This window comes from Cajanus cajan, chromosome 5 (genome assembly GCF_000230855.2).
Source record: "Cajanus cajan strain Asha chromosome 5, NIPB_CcT2T_4, whole genome shotgun sequence".
NCBI classification, from domain to species: domain Eukaryota; kingdom Viridiplantae; phylum Streptophyta; class Magnoliopsida; order Fabales; family Fabaceae; genus Cajanus; species Cajanus cajan.
Genome location: NC_138521.1, coordinates 40,308,714 through 40,317,510, shown reverse-complemented (window position 1 = coordinate 40,317,510; position 8,797 = coordinate 40,308,714).

Sequence of the window (8,797 nt, the reverse complement as noted above, 5' to 3'; positions counted from 1 at the left end):
GAGAAAGAAAAGAAAAGAGGAGAGAGAAAGAGGAATCCAGTAGAGGAGGTTCTACCAGGGGAGAGAAAAGAGGAGGGAGAAGAGGAGATTCTGCCCGAGTTTCGATCCTTGTTTAAGGAGAGAGGTGGAGATTCTGCCCGAGTTTCTGTTCTTGTTTAAGCAAGAAAGATGAGAAGGTTCTGCCCGAGTTTCAGTTCAGGTTTATCCAAGTAAGGGTAGTGCTTATAAAATTAATCTAGTGCGTATAAGCATGATAGGAATAGTATAATTTTAATATGCTATTTTATGTGGAGATTTTCATTTCACATAATATAATTTGGATCAATTGATGGTTGTTTTGGATATTTAATTATTTATATTATTATTATATTGACAAATTGGCATGGTTATGGTTATGTTTAATTATGTAATATGCTATGTGTATGTGGTTTGGAAAAGTAAATAGGACTTAAAGGAGTAAGGTTATGGTATGGATTAGATCTCTTGGTGAGATCAGGATATAATCTTTGGAAAAATATGGAATTTGGGAATCCCATGGTGAGGATTCCAATGTGGAACTTTTTCAAAGGTTGTATAATAAACCACTTCAGATGTTAGGTGGATTCTAAAGTACTCCTTTAAGTATTCTATTTGCTACCGGTATGGGGGCAAGGCCGAGTCATACCGATGGATGAAGTGGCCATGATCACCAGGGTTACGTGACGACGCAATCCAACTGTATATTTTCCATGAGAGGTTCAGAGTGGGACATGGGTTGATCACCTGTTTCACCGTATTTGACACTTGGTTTGGATGGTGTCGAGGCCAACATTTGGTTTGGATGTGTTGGTTACATCATGGATTATACAGTGGTGTGACTTTGTTTTGGATATGGAATATGTATACATATGGTATGGATTGTATACATTGGTTATGGATTCTTTATTATCATGAAATATGTATGCATTGGCATGGATGTGTTTACATTATATTTTGGATTGGTCTATATTTAGCTTGGAAATGACTTGTTGGTCTGGATAAATACTGTGGATAAATATCTGTTTAATGATATTTTATTATGATGTACTATGATTGGTTTTATATGTGCTAACCCTTATATTTCCATGATGTGGACTGTGATGATCTCACTATGTGGGGGAGCAGATCAGGTATGAGGCTTTGGGATAGCAAGGAATCTTTTGGATAACTGCTTTGAGAAGTGGCTAGGTTTAGAGCTTGACCAGCACCTAGGGTGTCTTATTTTGATGTTTTCATGACATTGTAATTATATTATCTTTTTGGATTACTGTATAACTTTACTGAGGATGATGACTCTGCTATAGAAGATTATATTATATATTTTGGAAACAATTTATATGTTATTGTATATTTACACTCTAGCGTAGCTAGCTTTTGCTCTATTTTCTTTATTTTATATTATTTTATTTTGGTTGGTTATTGTTGTGACGGCCTAGGGTGGGTCGTTACAGAAGGCACTCTCTATAGCTCTCTCTTGGGGATTTCAGTGACTTTAGAATTGGCTGAAGTAAATTCAGATTATCATATATTCAAAAGTGTTTACAATAGGTGGGAAAAGATACACTTATAGGAAGAAACTAGGTTAACTTTGGGCGGCAATTTCAAACCAATCAAATTGGCGCCTAGTTTGAATTTCAAATTTGAATTTGAAATTCAAACTTTGGCTTCCAACGTGACTAATTCAGATGCTACCCTCATTTAGGAGTCATTTAGAAGTGATTTGAGTTGCATTTGAAGCTCACATGGCCGGAACCACTCCATGCCATCCATGTGACTCAAATTCAACTCAAATTACTTCTAAATGATGCATAAATGAAGCCTAATTTTCCTATTAATGTATTCTTCATATAACCCTAATCTAATGACCGAAATACATTGGTCTAATGAATACAATGAATAGGAAAAAATATAAGAAGAAGAATGAGCCTAATATTGGGTATCAAAAGCCCAAAGCCCAAGAAGCCCAAAACTAGGCCCAACTAGCCTATAACCTAAAATGCTACTCTATATGGTCCAAAATACAAGACCAAAATATATTCAAACTAGGTTAACAAAAATATAATAAGGATGTTAATAACAAGATAGGCCCATGTTGAAACTTGGTTTGGGTCTTCCAAGCCCATAGGGCCCATTGGGCCTGGATTGGCCCAATCTTCCATGTCTAGCCCACTCCTCTTGGATCTTTAAGTATGTCACCTCTTGCACTCCAAAGCATGATTCCATCAGTTGTTAAAAAAAAATCTGTCACTAAGTTCTTACAAATTTCGATTGCTAAATTTTGTTGTTCTTAGGCTAGTTTGATTTTCTTTGCAATCTTCTTTGATTTCATTCAAATTATAATAGCTTGGAGGGAGTATTAAGAAGTTGATCAGGTATATCTACATCCCTATAGCTTGCTCACGATTAGATCTAGTGGAAGTGGCTTGAAAATTTCATATGATTTCAAGCTTCCACTTAGGGAAATCCGACTAGCTTGTTAATTCTTATTCCTTGATCTTGTTTTCATTGCTTGTTTGCTTTAATTGTAATTACGACTAGTTTGTGTAGATTTTAATTTCCACGTTTAGATTGGATTCAAGAAATTTTGAAAATCATAAAGCATTAAAGATTTGTGAAAAGTTTTGGGAACTAAAGTTACCATAAGGAGATTTAGTGATTTCCACTTGAAAAGGCTTGGTTATTAAGTGGCTCTTAGTAGCTCAACTCCCTTGATAGTGCAATTTGTACACTTAGACCTCCAAGTGCTAATTTTGTTCCTAGAAAATCTCAAAAATATTTTCTTTTGCATTGCATACTAAAAACTTCTTGAAACTTAACCATGAGTAATCATTCTCAAAGTGATAGTGATTTGGAATCTCCAAAAAGTTTTTCTCATATTGCTAAAGAGATGAAATCACTAAAACTTTGGAGGAAGCAAGAATTCAAAGAAAGGATTGAAAGATAAATACAACTTGCTTTGCTCGAAGAAGTACAAAAGGTTAAGCAAAGAGAAGCAAAACTTTTAGAAAAACTAAAACACAAAAAGAGTCATAAAAGTCCCAAGGTTCCACAAACCAAGAGGAAGTAGGTAGTTTAAATTTGGATGATTATTACCAACCTACTCCTAGAAGAATTATAAGAGAGCCAAAAGTTAAAGAATCACGAGTTGATCTCCCTCTTTTCTATGGCAAAGAGGATGTGGATGCTTACTTGGACTGGAAAATAAAAGTGGAGCAAATCTTCACTTGTCACCAAGTAAGGGAAGAAAGAAAATTTTCCTTAGCCACCTTAGCTTTCCAAGGACAAGCTATGTATTGGTGGACAACCTTAGTTAGAGAGAGACGACTCCATAATGATCCACCTATTGAGTATTGGAATGATTTGAGGAGTGCTATGAGAAGAAGGCACATACCTTCTAATTATAGTAGGGAGCTTATGGATAAGCTCCAATGACTCCAACAAAAGAACATGAGTGTGGAAGAATATAGACAAAAGATGGAGTTGTATTTGATGAGGGATGCGATAAGGGAGGAAGAAAGGTTGACCGTTGCAAGATTTCTAAGTGGTCTCAATTTTGACATAAGAGATAGAGTTGAGTTACTCCCTTATGGGGACCTTGATAATTTGGTCCAACTTTGTATAAGGTGGAGCAACAACATTTGAGAAAAAATTATTTTAAGAAAGACAAAACTCATTCTTTTTCTTATGTCAAGAAAGATTACAAGAGGTGATGGAATCATGCTTTGGAGTGCAAGAGGTGACATACTCAAAGAACCAAGAGGAGTTGGCTAGACATGAAGGTTTGGGCCAGTCAGGGCCCAATGGGCCTGATGGGCCTGGGAAGGCCCAAGTTGAACTTTTCATGGGCCATATTTTGTTATAGCTATTTTCATATGTTTTGTATACATCATGTTAGTATAGGTATCATATATTTTGGTCTTGTATTTTGGACCACATAGAGTAGCATTTTAGGTTTTAGGCTTGTTGGGCCTAGTTTTGGGCTTCATGGGCCTTTGGGCTTTTGGTACCCAATATTGGGCTCATTTTCATTCTTGTAATTTTTCCTTTCCATTGTATTTGTTTGACCATTGTATTTAGGTCATTAGATTAGGAATATACAAGAATTACTTAAATAGGTAAAATAGGTTAAACTAGGTTTAATTTGGAAGTCATTTAAGTTACATTTGAGTCACATGTTTAGCACCATGGGTGGCTGAACATGTGCCACTCAAATTAACCCTAAATAACTCTCAAATCAAACCTAAATGCATCTAGGCACCTAAATTTTCGGACTAGCACATGGGAGCCAAAATTTGAATTCAAATTTCAAGTTTGAATTCAAATTTTGGGCGCCACATGTAGCCTTGGATTTAGGCGCCCAAAGTTGCACACTTGGAACCCTACTTAAGTGATTCTTCCACTCTTTGTATTCACTTTTGAGAATAATGAAATTTGAGAGCTTATTCAGCCAAATTTCGTTCAAGAGTCACCATGAGAGAAAGCTTCACCTTAGGAACCCTTCTAGGATTTCCTCCTCTTTGAAGTGAGCTTTCCCTTGCACCTTAAGCTTGGATGCTTCCATCCAAGGCTTAAGCCTTCTTCCTATCCGAGAATCTCCTCCATATAGTGTTCATCACTTTGGTTTCTATTTCCTTGAAGAAGATCCGGTCATAAGGAGAGCTAAGGAGAAGAACATTCATCACTCCTCCTTACCATCTCCATCAAGAGGGAGGGTCAATTTTCCAAATATGACTCTTCCAAGAATCTTGTCAAGGGTCAAGAAAAAGAAAAAGAAAAAGGCAAAAACATTAACACTTCTAGTAGTAAATCTAGTGACATTAAATGCTTTAAATGTCTTTGTAGGGGCCATATAGCTTCTCAATGTCCCAACAAGAAAATTATGATTTTAAGGGGACAAGATATTTATAGTAGTCATGATGAATCCAGTTCTACTACTACAAGTGAAAGTGATTCTAGTGATGAAGACCATCAAATTGAAAATGCTTATCCTTATGATGGTCAATTGTTGATGATTAGAAGGCTTCTAGGAAGTCAACCTAAAGAATCTCATATCTCACAAAGAGAGAACATTTTTCACACAAGATGTAAAATTTCAGATAAAGCTTTTCTCTCATTGTGGATAGTGGATCATGTTACAATTGTTGTAGCACAAGGTTGGTTGAGAAGCTAGATCTAACACCAATTCCCCATCCCAAGCCTTATCAACTACATTGGTTAAATGAAGATGGGGATATTATTGTGGATAAACAAGTGAAAGTTAAGTTTTCTATTGGTAACTATAAAGATCATGTGGTATGTGACGTAGTTCCAATGGAAGCTTGCCATATTTTGTTGGGGAGGCCTTGGCAATTTGACAAGAAAACCATGCACAATGGCCTCACTAATGAAATCACTTTCACATATAAAGAAAAGAAATTTGTACTTCATCCTTTGTCTCCTTCACAAGTGATAGAGGATCAAGTTCAAATGAAATTAAAAAGATAAGAAGAAAAAAAAGTTGAGTAAAAAAGAAAAGAAGCATAAATCATCAAAGAAGAAGAAAGAAAAAACTCATCTTCCATTAGAAGGACTTCAAAATATTATTAAATATTATTTATTGTTAAAAAATTTTAAATTATTAAAATTTAATTGTTTATTTTTAATAAATTTAATATTAAAATTTGAAAATTTGAAACATATATTAAAAAGACTCTACAAGTCATGGTAATGACCCTTAAAATGAAAATAAAGTTTTCAATTTACATTATACATCCTTAAGAAATGTATTAAAAGGATATTTGATATTTTTAAATCACATTTCACAATTTTTAAGTTAAGTCTCTATTTCTATTTATGACACAAATTGAACTTGTATTAACATGTAGTACTACATAACTTCTTTCGCAAAAAATATCGTTTTGATGAATTTTCAATTGAATTAAATGATGAACCTTCGTCTTTAATGTTGCTAGTTAATGAACTACATGATTTTAAACATATTGTTCAAAACTTAAGTACATGAAAGGAAATATGTCAATACATGGAGGGTTAGTATAACTTTAGATATGTGAAGAAATGTTAGTTAGGAGGACATTAAAGTTAATTATTTGTCAAAAAATAGGGATAATTATTTTTCGAAAGATAGAAAAAATATGTTGATTTTACTCTTTATTATTATTATTATTATTATTTATGTTATATTTTTTTTTTATTAAATTAGTATTACAAATCCATGTTTTTTTGTGAAATGCATAAAATCCTTTAAAATCTTATAATATAAATTTATCAAAATTTATTAAAATATAAATTACAAAGTCTTGATTAAAATCTAAGTTTTAAAAGTCATTTAATTTTTTTTTTAAAAGTCATGACATTCCTACAAAGTCTTTTTAAATTATTAAAATTCACAAGACTTTTTATGTTAAAATTTTCTTTCAAAATCTTAATCCAATACATCCCCTAAATGTGATTATAAAATAAGTAAATAGTTACTATCAATAAAGTGAATATTTAATTTATATATATATATATATATATATATATATATACTATTTTTTATCTTTAAGAGATATAGGTGGAAAAAAATTAATATACTAAAAAATATAAATATCTTAAAAAATGTACAAACCAAATAGGTATCACCCTATAATTTTTTTTTTGATGATATGTATCACCCTATATAGCATAAACTATATATAACTCAAATGCAAATCATTATCTACAATAAATTGTTTGAAATTAAGGAGACTATTGCAAAATTTAACTATCCCAATATCTCTTAAGGATGGCAAAATGGACCCTGCAAAAATATCCTTATTCGAGATAGGCAAATATTTTCTTATATAGGGATGATATGAGACGAGTATAGACCTACAAAATTTAGTAGGTGTGGGTACGAGTACTATGGTACCCGCCTTACCTCGTAGTTATATATATATATATATATATATATATATATATATATATATTAATATAATAATATTTTTATTATTTTAGATCCTAGATACAAGTTGAAGTTGTTAGAGTATTTTTTCCCTAAACTTTATGATAGCTCATCTTCAATTGAAATTAATAATTTCAAGAAATTATGCTACTTACTACTGTTTGAAGAGTATGAAATCAAAGTTAAGGGAATAGTGGAGAATTCAACTTCACAAGCAAATGTCAATGAGTTAAACTTGGATAACCTAAATATTAACAATTTCTTTTAGTAATTATGACTTATTTGTGAATAATACAATTGAAGCACAAACCAAGTCTAAAATAAAGCTCTAATTGGAAGAAAAAGTTTTGTCTAAGAGTGTTACTTTTAACATTTTTGGATGGTGGAAAACAAATGGGATAAAGTATCCAATTTTACAAAAAATTGCTTAGAATGTTTTGGTAATCCCATTTTGTTCTGTAACTTCAAAATTTGTATTTAACACAAGAGACAGATTTTTGAGTTCTCATCATTATAGGCTCCATGAATTTACTTTGGAGGTACTTATGTGTGTACAAAGTTGGTTGAAGTACAAACAACAAGGTAATAAATAATTAAACTTTATTTATTCAATAAAAGTTGTTTTTTATTTTTATTTTTATCACTAATTCTAATTATTAATTTAAATTGTCTAATCATTCATTTTCTTGTCATGTAATTTCTATTGATATTCTAGGACCAAAACAATATATAGATTTGAAAGACAAACGTTTGCAAAAATATGGAGAAGTTGATTCTAATAATGAGTTCAAATATCTATATATTTATTTTTTTGAAAATATAGAATTTAATCTACAATTTTAATTTAACTAATTTTTGTATAATTTTTTACATGTCTTGGAAAATATTGTTAACACATGATCTTGATGTTGGAAGTTTAATTACAATTTTTATTATGATTATTTTTTAAAAAAAATTATTTACAAGAATTGATTGTTTTGTAATATTTATTTATAAGAATTTTTATGTTATATTTTTGTGATGTTGAAGACTTGACAAATTAATAATATGTTTATTTGTGTGAAATATTATTTCTTTATTAATTTCTTTACTTTATATATAAGTAAAATTCAGGTTGTAGGTTCATGTATGAGTACATAGATACCCAACGGGTACAAAAATAAAGATTAAAATTATTAGTCATGCGACAAGACTATATACAAATATTATTTTTAAACACGGAGTAGACATGGATAAAATTTCAAAAAAAATATATTTTATATGAATCAATATCTTAAAGAAATTAGAGATAAAAAAAAATAAAAAAAATAAAAGAAAATATCCATTTATAATTTTATGTTAACACTTATAAAAATTCACCATTCAAACTAAGAAAGAAAAAAAAATGTATCAGAAATTCCTCATTATATATAATATTACTGATTTATTTTACTAAAATTAATGGAAAATTTTTGTTGACTAATAAAAAATTGATTCTTAATTAATTATTTATAATTATTTTCTTTTCTTTTTTAATATTTTAATCATGTAAATTTTATAATACTATATAGACTAATAATATTTTATGAACATTCATATATCCAATTGGTGATGTAGTAGGTTCACAAGGTCTCAAATTTTGATAAAGAAAAATGACATTGGAAAAAATAATTTCAATGCAGTCAAAATTTTGAGGGAGCCTATTTTTTGATGATATCAATAAATATTTATGTGAATATTAAAAAAAAAGACTAATATCTGAAGCCGTTTCGACATTGATAGAGAATATTCGGTTTGACCAAGTACGGGTACGAGTAAAACTCGAAATATTAAATCGGGGACGGGTACATACTTACTCGCCCTATCCCCGATTTAATA